Source organism: Oncorhynchus mykiss, chromosome 15, assembly GCF_013265735.2.
Source record: "Oncorhynchus mykiss isolate Arlee chromosome 15, USDA_OmykA_1.1, whole genome shotgun sequence".
Classification (NCBI taxonomy): domain Eukaryota; kingdom Metazoa; phylum Chordata; class Actinopteri; order Salmoniformes; family Salmonidae; genus Oncorhynchus; species Oncorhynchus mykiss.
The window spans coordinates 73541619-73560737 of record NC_048579.1 but is presented as its reverse complement, the minus strand read 5'-3'; positions in this window follow the sequence as shown (position 1 = coordinate 73560737).

Sequence of the window (19119 nt, the reverse complement as noted above, 5' to 3'; positions counted from 1 at the left end):
ATAGGAACTCTATAGGAACTCTATAGGGCGGCAGGCACATAAAGACCTAGGACACAGGGATCAGGAGAGGAAGTAGAGACATGCAGACCTAGGACACAGTGATCAGGAGAGGAAGTAGAGACATAAAGACCTAGGACTCAGGGATCAGGAGAGGAAGTAGAAACATACAGACCTAGGACACACATACACGCGCACACACACACACACACACACACACACACACACACACACACACACACACACACACACACACACACACACGCACACGCACACACACCTAAATGAGGCCAGAGACCTCCAATGAACAGAGCCAAGGAAAATGTATCCTAGAGCAGGTGGTGAAGAAACCAGATAAACACAGCTCGCTCTGTGATGTGTGTGTGTGTTTGTGTGTGTGTGTGTGTGTCGTGTTTGTCTCTGTGGGTGTGTGGTAGCTATAAATTAGGGCCTGATATGTGTTCTTGGAAATGAAGTGCGCTTGATAGTGAGCCACCTACAACAAGAAAACCTCTCCACAGAATCGTTTCCGTCTCAGCATATTTCTGTGTGTCTGCAGGTGTGTGCGCGAGTGTGTGTGTGTGTTCTGCTCGTTAGTTCCCCCGATGAGGGAAAGGCCGAGAGCAACACGTACCAAAGCACCAGGTCTGTTAACCTCAGAGTATAAATAGCTGGAATTCACCAGCGTTGTGATTTCAGGACAGATATCCTGCAGTTCTCTGACGCTGCACATTCCTCCATATGTGGTTGAGCAGACGACCAGCCCCTGGACTAACCATGACAACACAGGGGCCAGAGAGACTACTGGGGAAACTAACCATGACAACACAGGGGCCAGAGAGACTACGACCAGCCCCTGGACTAACCATGACAACACAGGGGCCAGAGAGACTACGGCAAAACCCTGGGGGAAACTAACCATGACAACACAGGGGCCAGAGAGACTACTGGGGAAACTAACCATGACAACACAGGGGCCAGAGAGACTACTGGGGAAACTAACCATGACAACACAGGGGCCAGAGAGACTACTGGGGAAACTAACCATGACAAAACAGGGGCAAGAGAGACTACTGGGGAAACTAACCATGACAACACAGGGGCTAGAGAGACTACTGGGGAAACTAACCATGACAACACAGGGGCCAGAGAGACTACTGGGGAAACTAACCATGACAACACAGGGGCCAGAGAGACTACTGGGGAAACTAACCATGACAACACAGGGGCCAGAGAGACTACTGGGGAAACTAACCATGACAACACAGGGGCCAGAGAGACTACTGGGGAAACTAACCATGACAACACAGGGGCCAGAGAGACTACTGGGGAAACTAACCATGACAACACAGGGGCCAGAGAGACTACTGGGGGAAACTAACCATGACAACACAGGGGCCAGAGAGACTACTGGGGAAACTAACCATGACAACACAGGGGCCAGAGAGACTACTGGGGAAACTAACCATGACAACACAGGGGCCAGAGAGACTAGTGGGGAAACTAACCATGACAACACAGGGGCCAGAGAGACTACTGGGGAAACTAACCATGACAACACAGGGGCCAGAGAGACTACGGGGGAAACTAACCATGACAACACAGGGGCCAGAGAGACTACTGGGGAAACTAACCATGACAACACAGGGGCTAGAGAGACTACTGGGGAAACTAACCATGACAACACAGGGGCCAGAGAGACTACTGGGGAAACTAACCATGACAACACAGGGGCCAGAGAGACTACGGGGGAAACTAACCATGACAACACAGGGGCCAGAGAGACTACGGGGGAAACTAACCATGACAACACAGGGGCCAGAGAGACTACTGGGGAAACTAACCATGACAACACAGGGGCCAGAGAGACTACTGGGGAAACTAACCATGACAACACAGGGGCCAGAGAGACTACTGGGGAAACTAACCATGACAACACAGGGGCCAGAGAGACTACTGGGGAAACTAACCATGACAACACAGGGGCCAGAGAGACTACTGGGGAAACTAACCATGACAACACAGGGGCCAGAGAGACTACTGGGGAAACTAACCATGACAACACAGGGGCCAGAGAGACTACTGGGGAAACTAACCATGACAACACAGGGGCCAGAGAGACTACTGGGGAAACTAACCATGACAACACAGGGGCTAGAGAGACTACTGGGGAAACTAACCATGACAACACAGGTGCCAGAGAGACTACAGCAAAAAATACCTTCTTTACGGGGGAAACTATCCACCAATGACCTTCTTTATGGGGGAATCTATCCACCAATGACCTTCTTTACGGGGGAAACTATCCACCAATGACCTTCTTTACGGGGGAAACTATCCACCAATGACCTTCTTTACGGGGGAAACTATCCACCAATGACCTTCTTTATGGGGGAAACTATCCACCAATGACCTTCTTTATGGGGGAACCTATCCACCAATGACCTTCTTTATGGGGGAACCTATCCACCAATGACCTTCTTTATGGGGGAACCTATCCACCAATGACCTTCTTTATGGGGGAAACTATCCACCAATGACCTTCTTTATGGGGGAACCTATCCACCAATGACCTTCTTTATGGGGGAACCTATCCACCAATGACCTTCTTTATGGGGGAACCTATCCACCAATGACCTTCTTTATGGGGGAAACTATCCACCAATGACCTTTTTTATGGGGGAACCTATCCACCAATGACCTTCTTTATGGGGGAACCTATCCACCAATGACCTTCTTTATGGGGGAACCTATCCACACATCCACAATGACCTTCTTTATGGGGGAACCTATCCACCAATGACCTTCTTTATGGGGGAACCTATCCACACATCCACAATGACCTTCTTTATGGGGGAAACTATCCACCAATGACCTTCTTTATGGGGGAACCTATCCACCAATGACCTTCTTTATGGGGGAACCTATCCACCAATGACCTTCTTTATGGGGGAACCTATCCACCAATGACCTTCTTTATGGGGGAACCTATCCACCAATGACCTTCTTTATGGGGGAACCTATCCACCAATGACCTTCTTTATGGGGGAACCTATCCACCAATGACCTTCTTTATGATTTAGTCTAAATATTTCACCCCTTTTTCTCACCAATTTTGTGGAATCCAATTGGTAGTTACAGTCTTGTCTCATCGCTGCTAAACCCTCCCCTAACCCGGACGACGCTGGGCTAAACCCTCCCCTAACCTGGACGACGCTGGGCTAAACCCTCCCCTAACCTGGACGACGCTGGGCCAAACCCTCCCCTAACCTGGACGATGCTGGGCTAAACCCTCCCCTAACCCGGACGACGCTGGGCTAAACCCTCCCCTAACCCGGACGACGCTGGGCTAAACCCTCCCCTAACCCGGACGATGCTGGGCTAAACCCTCCCCTAACCCGGACGACGCTGGGCTAAACCCTCCCCTAACCCGGACGACGCTGGGCTAAACCCTCCCCTAACCCGGATGACGCTGGGCCAATTGTGCACCGCCCCATGGGTCTCCCGGCTGTGACAGAGCCTGGACTCTAACCAGGGTCTCTAGGGGAACAGCTAGCAACTGCGATGCAGTGACCACTGCACCACTTGGGAGGCCCTCACCAATTACCTTCTTAAACGTTGGCCATAAAATGCTGCTGTAGGTCGGCACACATCACGTATAGAAACTAAACTTCCGTTGTTATGAGGCGTAACTCTCTTTCATTACAGCTACATTTACATTAGAGTAATTTAGCAGACACTCATATCCAGAGAGACAGTTAGATACAAACAGCTCTACAGTAACAGCAGAGGACGGGTCTGTCTAGATAACACTATGTCTGGATGGAGGAGAGAGGACTGGTCTGTCTAGATAACACTATGTCTGGATGGAGGAGAGAGGACTGGTCTGTCTAGATAACACTATGTCTGGATGGAGGAGAGTTACTAAACTCAGAGGACTGGTATGTCTAGTATTTTACCTTTATTTAACTAGGCATGTCAGTTAAGAACAAATTCGTATTTACAATGACGGCCTACCGGGGAACAGTGAGTGTCTTGTCCAGGAGCAGAACGACAGATTTTTACCTTGTCAGCTCAGGGATTCGATCTGGCAACCTTTCGGTTACTAGCCCAACTCTCTAACCACTAGGCTACCTGCCCCCCCCAACGTTCCAACACTAGGGGTAGGAATGTTGTCCATCTCTTGGCTGGCGCCCAGACCGCACGATGAGCATGAGGTGTGTGTGTGTGTGTGTGTGTGTGTGATGAGTGTGAGGGTACAGTCTGTGGTAGTGATTTATCTATAGACGGGAGCTGGCTGGATCTCGGCCCTGCAGGAAATTCCTCCCTGAGAGAGACAGAATTCCCAAGCCCTGCTCCCCCATTGATAAGACGGACGGATCTACATCCTGACAAATGACCTTGGACATTTCCCTATGAGCCCTCCACAGGAGAGATGGAAAGATGAGGGAGGGAAGGAGGGGGGAGGAGAGAGGGTGGGAGGAAGGGGGGGATGAAGGAAGAGGAAGGAGGGGGGGAAGAGGAGGGAGGAAGGGGAGAGAGGGTGGGAGGGAGGGAAGGAGAGGGGAAGGATGGAAGAGGAAGGAGGGAAGGAGGGGGGGAAGAGGAGGGAGGAAGGGGAGAGAGGGTGGGAGGGAGGGAAGGAAGGGGGAAGGAAGGAAGGAAGAGGAGGGAGGGAGGGAAGAGGAGGGAGGAAGGGGGGGGAGACATTTGGGCATCCACCTCTTGCTCTCTCTCTCTCTCTTGCTACTCTCCCTCTCTCCCCCTCTCCCTCCCTCTCCCTTCCTCTCCCTCTCTCTCCCTCTCTCTCCCTCCCTCTCCCTTCCTCTCCCTCTCTCTCCCTCCCTCTCTCCCTCCCTCTCCCTTCCTCTCCCTCTCTCTCCCTCCCTCTCTCCCTCCCCCTCTCCCTCCCTCTCCCTCCCTCCCTCTCTCCCTCCCTCTCCCTCTCTCCCCCTCTCCCTCCCTCTCCCTCCCTCTCTCTGTTTCAATGTGAATGCATGCAAGTACAGCATTTAGTCAGTTTCTCCGCTCGTTTTCGTGTGTTGTGGTGCAGCTTCTCCAATCCGCCCTCTGGTTGTAAAGAGTTGATTTATAGAAGGGAGGTAAAGTTGGGACATGCTCAGGGAGGAGAAGCCGTATACTCCGGCAGACAGCTGAAACCTTACAGAGATATACAGCTTCACATAAACTACACTTAATCCATTGAAGATTACTGTCCAAGAAAACATATTATTTAATATTACATTTGAACAAAAACAAATAAAATGTACTAAACAAGCTTTAATCCAATTAAATATAATGAATGCATCATCAGAATGTTATTTACATAAAGTGACTCTGCACTGATTGGACAAAACATTAGGAACACCTTCCCCCCCTTTTGCCCTCAGAACAGCATCAATGTATTGTGACGTGGACTCTGCAAGGTGTCGAAATCCTTCCACAGGGATGCTGGCTCATGTTATGAAATGCTTTCCACAGTTGTGTCAAGTTGGCTGGATGTCCTTTAGGTGGTGGACCATTCTTGATACACACAGAAAACTGTTGAGGGTGAAAAACCCAGCAGCATTGTAGTTCTTGACACAAACCGGTGCGCCTGGTACCTACTACCATACCCTGTTCAAAGGCACTTTTTGTGTCTTACCCATTCACCCTCTGAATGGCACACAGACACAATCCATGTCTCAACTGTCTCAAGGCTTAACACTCCTTCTTTAACCTGTCTCCTCCCCTTCATCTACACTGATTGAAGTGGATTTAACAAGTGACATCAATAAGGGATCATATCTTTCACCTGGATTCACCTGGTCAGTCTGTTATGGAAACAGCAGGTGTTCATATATTTTGTCCACTCAGTGTAAATACGGTGCATTCAGAAAGTATTCAGACCCCTTCACCTTTTCCACATTTTGTTACGTTACAGCCTTATTCTAAAATGGATTTAAATAAAATCCTAATACTCCATAATGACATCACAATACCCCATAATGACATCACAATACCCCATAATGACATCACAATACCCCATAATGACATCACAATACCCCATAACCCCATAATAAAGCGAAAACAGTTTTTTAGAATGTTTGCACATTTTATTATTTTATTATTTAAAATATCTTATTTACATAAGTATTCAGACTCTTTGATATGAGACTCGTAATTGAGCTCAGGTGCATCCTGTTTCCATTGATCATCCTTGAGATGTTTCTACACCTTGATTGGAGTCCACCTGCGGTAAATTCAGTTGATTGGACATGATTTGGAAAGGCACACACCTGTCTATATAAGCTCCCACAGTTGACAGTGCATGTCAGAGAAAAAAACAAGCAATGAGGTCGAAGGAATTGTCCGTAGAGCTCTGAGACAGGATTGTGTCGAGGCACAGATCTGGGGAAGGGTACCAAAACATTTCTGCAGCAGTGAAGGTCCCCAAGAACACAGTGGCCTCCATCATTCTTAAATTAAATAAGCTTGGAACCACCAAGATTCTCCCCAGAGCTGGCCGCCAGGCCAAGCTGAGCAATCTGGGGAGATGGGCCTTGGTCATGGAGGTGACCAAGTTCCTCTGTGGAGATGGGAGAACCTTCCAGAAGGACAACCATCTCTGCAGCACTCCACCAATCAGACCTTTATGGTAGAGTGGCCAGACGGAAACCACTCCTCAGTAAAAGGCACGACATCCCGCTTGGAGTTTGCCTAAAGGCTCCTAAAGGACTCTCAGACCATGAGCAACAAGATTCTCTGGTCTGATGAAACCAAGATTGAACTCTTTGACCTGAATGCCAAGTATCACGTCTGGAGGAAATCTGCCACCATACCTACAGTGAAGCATGGTGGTGGCAGCATCATGATGTGGGGATGTTTTTCAGCATCCGAGACTGGGAGACTAGTCAGGATCGAGGGAAAGATGAACAGAGCAAAGTACAGGGAGATCCTCAATGAAAACCTGCTCCAGAGCACTCAGGACCTCTGACCGGGGTGAAGGTTCACCTTCCAACAGGACAAAGACTCTAAGCACATAGCCAAGACAATACAGGAGTGGCTTCTGGACAAGTCTCTGAATGTCCTTGAGTGGCCCAGCCTGAGTCCGGTCCCCAATCAAACATTTCTGGAGTGGTAGATTTGCAGTGGAAGAATGTACAAAGTAGAAATAAAAATAATGGGGTGCAAAGGAGCTAAATAAATAAATACAGTAGGGAAAGAGGTAGTTGTTTGGGCTAAATTATAGGTGGGCTATGTACAGGTGCAGTATGTACAGTATGTACAGGTGCAGTATGTACAGGTGCAGTCTGTGAGCTGCTCTGACAGTTGGTGCTTAAAGCTAGTGAGGGAGATAAGTGTTTCCAGTTTCAGAGATTTTTGTAGTTCGTTCCAGTCATTGGCAGCAGAGAACTGGAAGGAGAGGCGGCCAAAGAAAGAATTGGTTTTGGGGGTGACTAGAGAGATATACCTGCTGGAGCGTGTGCTACAGGTGGGAGATGCTAAGTTTGTAGCATCATACCCAAGAAGACTCAAGGCTGCAATCGCTGCCAAACGTGCTTCAACAAAATAATGAGAAAAGGGTCTGAATACTTCTGTAAATGTGATATTTCCTTCTTTTTTTATATACATTTGTAAAATAAATAAAAATCTATTTTGTGAAGTCATCATGGGGTATTGTGATGTCAACATAGGGTATTGTGATGTCATCATGGGGTATTGTGATGTCATCATGGGGTATTGTGAAGTCATCATGGGGTATTGTGAAGTCATCATGGGGTATTGTGAAGTCATCATGGGGTATTGTGATGTCAACATGGGGTATTGTGATGTCAACATAGGGTATTGTGAAGTCATCATGGGGTATTGTGATGTCAACATAGGGTATTGTGATGTCATCATGGGGTATTGTGAAGTCATCATGGGGTATTGTGATGTCAACATAGGGTATTGTGAAGTCATCATGGGGTATTGTGATGTCATCATGGGGTATTGTGAAGTCATCATGGGGTATTGTGATGTCAACATAGGGTATTGTGATGTCATCATGGGGTATTGTGAAGTCATCATGGGGTATTGTGATGTCAACATAGGGTATTGTGTGTAGATTGATGAAGGAAAAAAAGGTTGTAATCCAGTTTAGAATAAGGCTGAGACGTAACAAAATGTGGAACAAGTCAAGGGGTCTGAAAACGTAAAAAATGCACTGTCAGTATTATACCCTGTACACAGCCCTGAGGAAGGTAAAGAGGTATGATGTAGGAGGTAGGGGGTAGGAGGTAGGAGGTAAGGAGTAGGAGGTAAGGGGTAGGAGGTAAGCGGTAAGAGGTAGGGGGTAGGAGGTAGGAGGTAAGGGGTAGGAGGTAAGGGGTAGGAGGTAGGGGTATGATGTAGGAGGTAGGAGGTAGGAGGTAAGGAGTAGGAGGTAAGGGGTAGGAGGTAAGCGGTAAGAGGTAGGGGGTAGGAGGTAGGGGTAGGAGGTAGGGGTAGGAGGTAAGCGGTAAGAGGTAGGGGGTAGGAGGTAGGGGTAGGAGGTAAGCGGTAAGAGGTAGGGGGTAGGAGGTAGGGGTAGGAGATAGGGTGTAGGAGGTAGGGGGTAAGGGTAGGAGGTAGGGGCTAGTAGGTAGGGGCTAGGAGGTAGGGTGTAGGAGGTAGGAGGTAACATGATATATAAGGCCCTCTCTCCAACTGACAGTGTTTTACACTGGAGTCTAAATGCCGAACATGTCAGGAGCGGAGTGTGTGTGTATTTAGGTGTCAGGGGCATAGCAAGCGTGCGTGGCAGAGGGTGTGTGTGTGTTTAAGTGTCAGGGGCATTAGCATGCGTGCGTGGCAGAGTTTGTGTGTGTGCGCCAGTGTGTGTGTGTGTGCGGCAGGTTGGCATTTATTGGGATGACTCATGTACTGTAGACAGCTCTGCAAAGTGGTCACTAGCTGGTACAGCCATAAAGTCATAACATCTGTTTATAAATCCCTAACCTTAACCCTAACCACACTGCTAACCCTAACGCCTAACCCTATCCTTAAATTAAGACCAAAAAGCTCATTTTTGATTTCATGCATTTTTACAAAATAGCCCATTTTGACATCGAAGCTGTCCCATCTAGTGGAAATCACTCAGTTCTGCCTCCCTGGCAATAATCATGACAATAAACATCAACCTAAGTGTGTGTGTGTGTGTGTGTGTGTGTGTGTGTGTGTGTGTGTGTGTGTGTGTGTGTGTGTGCATCAGGGCCAGAGCATAGCCTTCCTGATGGCTGGAGGACTACAGAGGAAGAGGGTATGACTGACCCTGGGACCTAACAGATATAACACACTGGACTTAATATACTATGCATGCTTAAAACACACAGTAATACGCTATAAACTAACTGTTATTAACATGCTATAAACTAACTGTTATTAACATGCTATAAACTAACTGTTATTAACATGATATAAACTAACTGTTATTAACATGCTATAAACTAACTGTTATTAACATGCTATAAACTAACTGTTATTAACATGCTATAAACTAACTGTTATTAACATGCTATAAACTAACTGCTATTAACATGCTATAAACTAACTGTTATTAACATGCTATAAACTAACTGCTATTAACATGCTATAAACTAACTGTTATTAACATGATATAAACTAACTGTTATTAACATGCTATAAACTAACTGTTATTAACATGCTATAAACTAACTGCTATTAACATGTTATAAACTAACTGTTATTAACATGCTATAAACTAACTGTTATTAACATGATATAAACTAACTGTTATTAACATGCTATAAACTAACTGTTATTAACATGCTATAAACTAACTGCTATTAACATGTTATAAACTAACTGTTATTAACATGTTATAAACGAACTGTTATTAACATGCTATAAACTAACTGTTATTAACATGCTATAAACTAACTGTTATTAACATGCTATAAACTAACTGCTATTAACATGTTATAAACTAACTTATTAACATGCTATAAACTAACTGTTATTAACATGATATAAACTAACTGTTATTAACATGCTATAAACTAACTGTTATTAACATGCTATAAACTAACTGCTATTAACATGTTATAAACTAACTGTTATTAACATGTTATAAACTAACTGTTATTAACATGCTATAAACTAACTGTTATTAACATGCTATAAACTAACTGTTATTAACATGCTATAAACTAACTGCTATTAACATGTTATAAACTAACTGTTATTAACATGCTATAAACTAACTGCTATTAACATGCTATAAACTAACTGTTATTAACATGTTATAAACTAACTGTTATTAACATGCTATAAACTAACTGTTATTAACATGTTATAAACTAACTGCTATTAACATGCTATAAACTAACTGTTATTAACATGTTATAAACTAACTGTTATTAACATGCTATAAACTAACTGCTATTAACATGTTATAAACTAACTGCTATTAACATGCTATAAACTAACTGTTATTAACATGTTATAAACTAACTGTTATTAACATGCTATAAACTAACTGATATTAACACGCTATAAACTAACTGTTATTAACATGCTATAAACGAACTGTTATTAACATGCTATAAACTAACTGCTATTAACATGTTATAAACTAACTGTTATTAACATGTTATAAACTAACTGTTATTAACATGCTATAAACTAACTGTTATTAACATGCTATAAACTAACTGTTATTAACATGCTATAAACTAACTGCTATTAACATGTTATAAACTAACTGTTATTAACATGCTATAAACTAACTGTTATTAACATGCTATAAACTAACTGCTATTAACATGTTATAAACTAACTGTTATTAACACATTATAAACTGTTATTAAACTAACTGTTATTAACATGTTATGAACTAACTGTTATTAACACACTATAAACTGACCGTTTTACCATCATAGAATAAATCAGGCGTTCATTGTCTATGCCTATGTCAGGCCTATGTCAGGCCTATGTCAGGCCTATGTCAGGTCACACATGGGACATGAGGAATACAGTTAAGTGAGACTAAACGAGGTCCCTAATAAGGACTTAAGGAGTATGGGCAGATACAGACTACAGACTACAGCATCTGAATCAAACAAACTACATCTCTTTATATGACTTCCTTGTGGGACGACGGTCAACCTGCTGGACTGCAAGGCTTAACATTTGGGGTGTACTTTCATCTGACATTAGGCTTCGGCATTAAGCACAACGGACATTTACAGAGACATTACATGCATCCCTGCCTCCCGATGATGTTGGTCTGGAACCTGTCTGGAGTTAACCCCAAATACAAGAACAGATGCTGATACTCCTATATACTATATATAAACTACTCCACTAACTATATAGAATGTTCAACTAGAATCAGAATCAAGCCAGAGACGGCATGGGGGATTTTCATAACGTGTAAACCTTGACTAAGACAAAGGATTGGCTATATCCTAGTGGATTTAAACCTTGACTAGGACAAAGGATTGGCTATATCCTAGTGGATTTAAACCTTGACTAGGACAAAGGATTGGCTATATCCTAGTGGATTTAAACCTTGACTAAGACAAAGGATTGGCTATATCCTAGTGGATTTAAACCTTGACTAAGACAAAGGATTGGCTATATCCTAGTGGATTTAAACCTTGACTAGGACAAAGGATTGGCTATATCCTAGTGGATTTAAACCTTGACTAGGACAAAGGATTGGCTATATCCTAGTGGATTTAAACCATGACCAGGACAAAGGATTGGCTATATCCTAGTGGATTTAAACCTTGACTAAGACAAAGGATTGGCTATATCCTAGTGGATTTTAAACCTTGACTAGGACAAAGGATTGGCTATATCCTAGTGGATTTAAACCATGACCAGGACAAAGGATTGGCTATATCCTAGTGGATTTAAACCTTGACTAAGACAAAGGATTGGCTATATCCTAGTGGATTTTAAACCTTGACCAGGACAAAGGATTGGCTATATCCTAGTGGATTTAAACCTTGACTAGGACAAAGGATTGGCTATATCCTAGTGGATTTAAACCTTGACTAAGACAAAGGATTGGCTATATCCTAGTGGATTTAAACCTTGACTAGGACAAAGGATTGGCTATATCCTAGTGGATTTAAACCTTGACTAGGACAAAGGATTGGCTATATCCTAGTGGATTTAAACCTTGACTAAGACAAAGGATTGGCTATATCCTAGTGGATTTAAACCTTGACTAGGACAAAGGATTGGCTATATCCTAGTGGATTTAAACCATGACCAGGACAAAGGATTGGCTATATCCTAGTGGATTTAAACCTTGACTAGGACAAAGGATTGGCTATATCCTAGTGGATTTAAACCATGACCAGGACAAAGGATTGGCTATATCCTAGTGGATTTAAACCTTGACTAAGACAAAGGATTGGCTATATCCTAGTGGATTTTAAACCTTGACCAGGACAAAGGATTGGCTATATCCTAGGGGATTTAAACCTTGACTAGGACAAAGGATTGGCTATACCCTAGTGGATTTGAAGTCTCCTATTTGCTCTGGGAGGTCTAGGCCTATACGACCCGGAACAACATCCAGAGGTGAAGTCTACCGTGTGATGGTTGTGTTGGAATGGTCCAAGACAAGAGTTTCTGTAAGTCCTGATAATAGTTTATAACATCCCACCGTGAGGAGAAATAGAGACGGAAAAGAAGCCGTGGAGAAAACCGAATGCTGTTTAAATTATAGGCTTGAAAAACACATGAAGCGTTTCACTTAGTGCCACTGTGAGCTTTCTGCACTACCATACGTCAGCAAGGCATAGAAACTACCCATCGTTTTCCAGGTCGGAATGACTCTATAGGGCATTTAAATACTCTCTCTCTCTCTCTCTCTCTCTCTCTCTCTTTCTTTCGCTCTCTCTCTCTCTCTCTCTCTCTCTCCTTTGCTCTCTCTCTCTCTCTCTTTTGCTCTCTCTCTCTCTCTCTCTCTCGCTCTCTCTCTCTCTCACTCTTTATCGCTCTCTCTCTCGTTCATGCTCTCTCTCTTTATCGCTCTCTCTCTCTTCCTCTCCCTCCCTCCTTCTCTCTCCATCTCTCTGCCTCTCCCTTCTCTCTCTCCCTCTCCCCCCTTCTCTCTCCCTCTCCCCCCCTCTCCCCCCCCCCCCCCCTCTCCCCCTCCCCCCCTTCTCTCTCAGCTGTTTGATTTCTTTGGACCCCATACTGCCGGCAGCCTCTAGTCACAACCCAAGGCCAGAGTTAAGGTGTGTGCAGTGTGTGTATTGATGTGTGAGCAGCAGGGGACAGAAATGAAGGAAGCATTGTGTCTGTGGCCTACCGGATTACTAAATCACTCATTGATCATTTCCGCTATCACGTTGGACACACACACACACACACACACACACACACACACACACACACACACACACACACACACACACACACACACACACACACACACACACACACACACACACACACACACACACACACACACACACACACACACACACACACACACAGGACCTGTCTGTCTCTGCTTACTAAAGCACTCGTCCCTGTAATGGGCCGATCTGCCGCCACGCTGTAACCAGCGATAAAAGGGGCAATTAGCAACTCACCTGGCCCCTGAATGGACCCTTTGTGGGCTGAGCCAGGCGTTCACACCTAGTGTATAACCTCTCTTTACTGCCACACACATAAAGACACACAAACACACTTTCTGAAAGGTTAGTCTACTCTTTATGGTAGAACTCATAGCAGACCACCTAGTAGACCTCCTAGTAGACCTCACCTATTAGTAGACCACCTAGTAGACCTCCTAGTAGACCTCACCTATTAGTAGACCACCTAGTAGACCTCCTAGTAGACCACCTAGTAGACCTCACCTCCTAGTAGACCTCCTAATAGACCTCCTAGTAGACCTCACCTCCTAGTAGACCACCTAGTAGACCTCACCTCCTAGTAGACCACCTAGTAGACCTCCTAGTAGACCTCCTAGTAGACCTCACCTCCTAATAGACCTCCTAGTAGATCACCTAATAGACCTCCCAGTAGACCTCCTAGTAGACCACCTAGTAGACTTCCTAGTAGACCTCCTAGTAGACCTCCTAATAGACCTCACCTCCTAATAGACCTCCCAGTAGACCTCCTAGTAGACCTCCTAATAGACCTCACCTCCTAGTAGACCCCATAGTAGACCTTACCTCATAATAGACCTCCTAGTAGACCTCACCTCCTAGTAGACCTCCTAGTAGACCTCACCTCCTAGTAGACCTCCTAGTAGACATCCTAGTAGACTTCACCTCCTAGTAGACCTCGCCTCCTAGTAGACCTCCTAATAGACCACCCAGAAGACCTCCCAGTAGACCTCCTAATAGACCTCCCAGTAGACCTCACCTCCTAGTAGACCTCCTAGTAGACCTCCTAATAGACCTCCCAGTAGACCTCCCCTCCCAGTAGACCTCCTAATAGACCACCTAGTAGACCTGATCTCCTAGTATACCTCCTAATAGACCTCACCTCCTAGTAGACCTCCTAGTAGACCTGAACTCCTAATAGCCCTCACCTCCTAGTAGACCTCCTAGTAGATCTCCTAGTAGACCTCCTAGTAGATCTCCCAGTAGAACTCCTAGTAGAACTCACCTCCCAGTTGCCCCCATAGTAGAATATCCTAGTAGAATCTCATAGTAGACCTTCTAGTAGAATCTCATATTAGACCTCCTAGTAGAATCTCCGAGTAGACCTCCTAGTAGAATCTCCTAGTAGTGCTCACCTCCTAGTAGACCTCTGACTAGACCACACCTCCTAGTACACCTCCTAGTAGACCTCCTAGTAGACCACACCTCCTAGTAGACCTCCTAGTAGACCTCCGAATAGACCCCCTAGTAGACCTCCTAGTAGACCTCCTAGTAGCCTCCTAGTAGTCATCCTAGTAGACCTCCTAGTAGACCTCACCTCCTAATAGACCACCTAGTAGACATCCTAGTAGACCTCACCTCCTAGTAGACCTCCTAGTAGACTTCCTAGTAGAACTCACCTCCTAGTAGACCTCCTAGTAGAACTCACCTCCTAGTAGACCTCCTAGTAAACCTCACCTCCTAGTAGACCTCCTAGTAGAACTCACCTCCTAGTAGACCTCCTAGTAGACCTCCTAGTAGACCTCACCTCCTACTAGACCTCCTAGTAGACCTCACCTCCCAGTAGACCTCCTAGTAGAACTCACCTCCTAGTAGACCTCCTAGTAGACCTCCTAGTAGACCTCCTAGTAGACCTCCTAGTAGACCTCACCTCCTAATAGACCTCCTAGTAGACCTCCTAGTAGACCTCACCTCCTAGTAGACCTCCTAGTAGACCTCACCTCCTAGTAGACCTCCTAGTAGAACTCACCTCCTAGTAGACCTCCTAGTAGACCTCCTAGTAGACCTCACCTCCTACTAGACCTCACCTCCTAGTAGACATCCTAGTAGACCTCCTAGTAGACCTCCTAGTAGACCTCACCTCCTACTAGACCTCACCTCCTTGTAGATCTCCTAGTAGACCTCCTAGTAGACCTCACCTCCTAGTAGACCTCGCCTCCTAGTAGACCTCACCTCCTAATAGACCTCCTAGTAGGTCTCCTAGTAGACCTCACCTCCTAGTAGACCTCCTAGTGGACCTCCTAGTAGACCTCACCTCCTAGTAGACCCCCTAGTAGACCTCACCTCCTAGTAGACCCCCTAGTAGACCTCACCTCCTAGTAGACCTCCTAGTAGCCCTCACCTCCTAGTAGACCTTCTAGTAGACCTCCTAGTAGACCTCACCTCCTAGTAGACCCCCTAGTAGACCTCACCTCCTAGTAGACCTCCTAGTAGACCTCACCTCCTAGTAGACCCCCTAGTAGACCTCACCTCCTAGTAGACCTCCTAGTAGACCTCCTAGTAGACAACAGACAACTAGATTCCTAGTCTAACCCCATGACTTGTCTCTTCTCAGATGGTGGTTACCCCCCCCAGCCACAGCCCACCACAGAACTTCCCCCATGGCGACAGTCTTCCCCTCACCCTCACACATCAGAATAACCTCTCATTAGAGTTAGGGCTGGGCGATATGGCCTAAAAAGCGTGAAGTAACAGACATTAGAGAATCATAGTATAACAGGAAGAGGATGGGGCTAAGTGACAGACAGACAGAGACTCATAGTATAACAGGAGGAGGATGGGGCTAAGCCACAGACAGAGACTCATAGTATAACAGGAGGAGGATGGGGCTAAGTCACAGACAGAGACTCATAGTAAACAGGAGGAGGACGGGGCAAAGTCACAGACAGAGACTCATAGTATAACAGGAGGAGGATGGGACTAAGCCACAGACAGAGAGTCATAGTATAACAGGAGGAGGATGGGGCTAAGCCACAGACAGAGACTCATAGTAGAACAGGAGGAGGATGGGACTAAGCCACAGACAGAGACTCATAGTATAACAGGAGGAGGATGGGGCTAAGCCACAGACAGAGACTCATAGTAAACAGGAGGAGGATGGGACTAAGCCACAGACAGAGACTCATAGTATAACAGGAGGAGGATGGGGCTAAGCCACAGACAGAGACTCATAGTATAACAGGAGGAGGATGGGACTAAGCCACAGACAGAGACTCATAGTATAACAGGAGGAGCCACAGACAGAGACTCATAGTACAACAGGAGGAGGATGGGGCTAAGTCACAGACAGAGACAGCTGTGTGTGGGTGGGGGGGGGGGGGGGGGGGGGTAGGTGTACGCGCATGAGTGTGTGTGTGTGTGTGTGTGTGTGTGTGTGTGCGTGTGTGTGTGTGTGTGTGTCTCTGTGTGTGTGTGTGTGTGTGTGTCTGTCTCTGTGTGTGTGTGTCTGTCTCTGTGTGTGTGTGTGTGTGTGTGTGTCTGTCTCTGTGTGTGTGTGTGTGTGTGTGTGTGTGTGTGTGTGTGTGTGTGTGTGTGTGTGTGTGTGTGTGTGTGTGTGTGTGTGTGTGTGTGTGTGTGTGTGTGTGTGTGTGTGTGTTCCACCCGAAAGTGGAAAGCTCTCCTTCCGCCGCTCCCCCCACCACCCTCATCCTAATCACTTTCCATCCTGACGACCCTGGGCTTTACTGCTCATCAGCCCACTGACACACCTGGATTAAAAACAGTAGAAACACCAGACTCAGTTAACCCCTACCTCCCTTATCAAACACAGCTACAGACTCAGTTAACCCTACCTCCCTTATCAAACACAGCTACAGACTCAGTTAACCCCTACCTCCCTTATCAAACACAGCTACAGACTCAGTTAACCCCTACCTCCCTTATCAAACACAGCTACAGACTCAGTTAACCCCTACCTCCCTTATCAAACACAGGGGCACAGTCACTGGGACTCCATTTTGGATCCTGTGGGGGTTGTAATTCCCTGCTATTCCCTCCTTGGCGTATCAGTTTCCAGCAGGGCAGGAGGTGATCAATGCAGTGGCAGGCGGTTCTGACAGCAGGGTGAACGGGTCACAGCGAGCAGAGACAACCAACTGTTCCTACCATTATCCTCTGGTTACCATAGACCCTGAGTGTGTGTGTGTGTGTGTGTGTGTGTGTGTGTGTGGTGAGTGTATGGGCTGTGTGTGTGTGTGTGTGTGTGTGTGTGTGTGTGTGTGTGTGTGTGTGTGTGTGTGTGTGTGTGTGTGTTTGTGTGTGTGTGTGTGTGTGGTGAGTGTGTGTGTGTGTGTTTGTGTGGATGTGTGTGTTTGAGTGTGTGTTTGTGTGGATGTGTGTGTTTGAGTGTGTTTGTGTGGATGTGTGTGTGTGTGTGTGTGTGTGTGTGTGTGTGTGTGTGTGTGTGTGTGTGTGTGTGTGTGGTGAGTGTATGGGCTGTGTGTTATGGCCACTGAGAGGCGTGTTAAAACGATAGAAAACACACAGACTGCAGCAGATTCCCTGATTAATGTCAGGGAAACAGCGGGAGAGTCAGAGAGGAGAGATGAAAGATAATAGATGTGGTCGGATGTTGGATGTTTTGGCCCCGCTGTCTCAACGGCGGTTCATCCTTCGTGAGGAAACGTCGGCCATTTTGTATCGGGGTTGATTTTAACGAGGCATCCGGTGGGCCGCCCCTGTCTGTGCCAGGCGACAGAGGGCCTTCAGTGGGCTGGCTCGGCATCTACTAGCTCACCCTGACCTCCGATTTCAGCCATCCAAACACACACATCCACACAAACACACGCGCAAACACACACTTCCACATCCACACAAACACACACTCAAACACACACATCCACACAAACACACACACGCCCACGCACGCACACGCACATGCACCCACACACACACAAACTCAAACACACACATCCACACACACATCCACTCAAACACACACTCGACCACAGCTCGACCACAGTGCGCTCATCATGACCTCGACGAACAGCTATTACCATCAATCTAGACTACAGTATAATGATCACAGTAAGACCACCCTCTATCTCACTCCTCCAACAAATAAACCAGCTCCCCCTTCTCTCCCCCTCCTCTTACCCCTCTCTCCCCCTCCTCTTACCCCTCTCTCTCCCCCTCCTCTTACCCCTCTCTCCCCCTCCTCTTACTCCTCTCTCCCCCCTCCTGCCACCCAGGCCCCATCTGAACAGGATTCAGTGTTGTATTTTCCCTCAGAACAGTGTGATATTTTGTGTGGTTGTGTGGTTTAGCTTTAAGGCTAGCGGCAGAGAGAGAACGAGATAGAGACACAGCTCTTCCTGTCCTGATCGAGCCATGCATTCAGAACTCAAGGTTTTTACCATGGCAGAGTTTCGTTTGGACACAGTTTCCTAGGCGATCCCCGGGAGGCCGGCTCTATTTGTCTTCCTCTGTATTAGAGGAGGAAGGATGTGCGTTTCATAGCATTAATTCAGACACATTAGAGCCAGATAGATAAAGACTCCTTCCTCCACCTCCTCTCCAAGCCAGACTGATGTCTCCGGATCTCTCCCCGGACCGCCAGCCCAGCCAGGACTCTGAATATCTGGATATAACTGGGAATAACGGGGATAACTCTGGGAATAACTCTGGGAATAACGGGGATAACTCGGGAATAACTCTGGGAATAACGGGGATAACTCTGGGAATAACGGGGATAACTCTGGGAATAACTCTGGGAATAACGGGGATAACTCGGGAATAACTC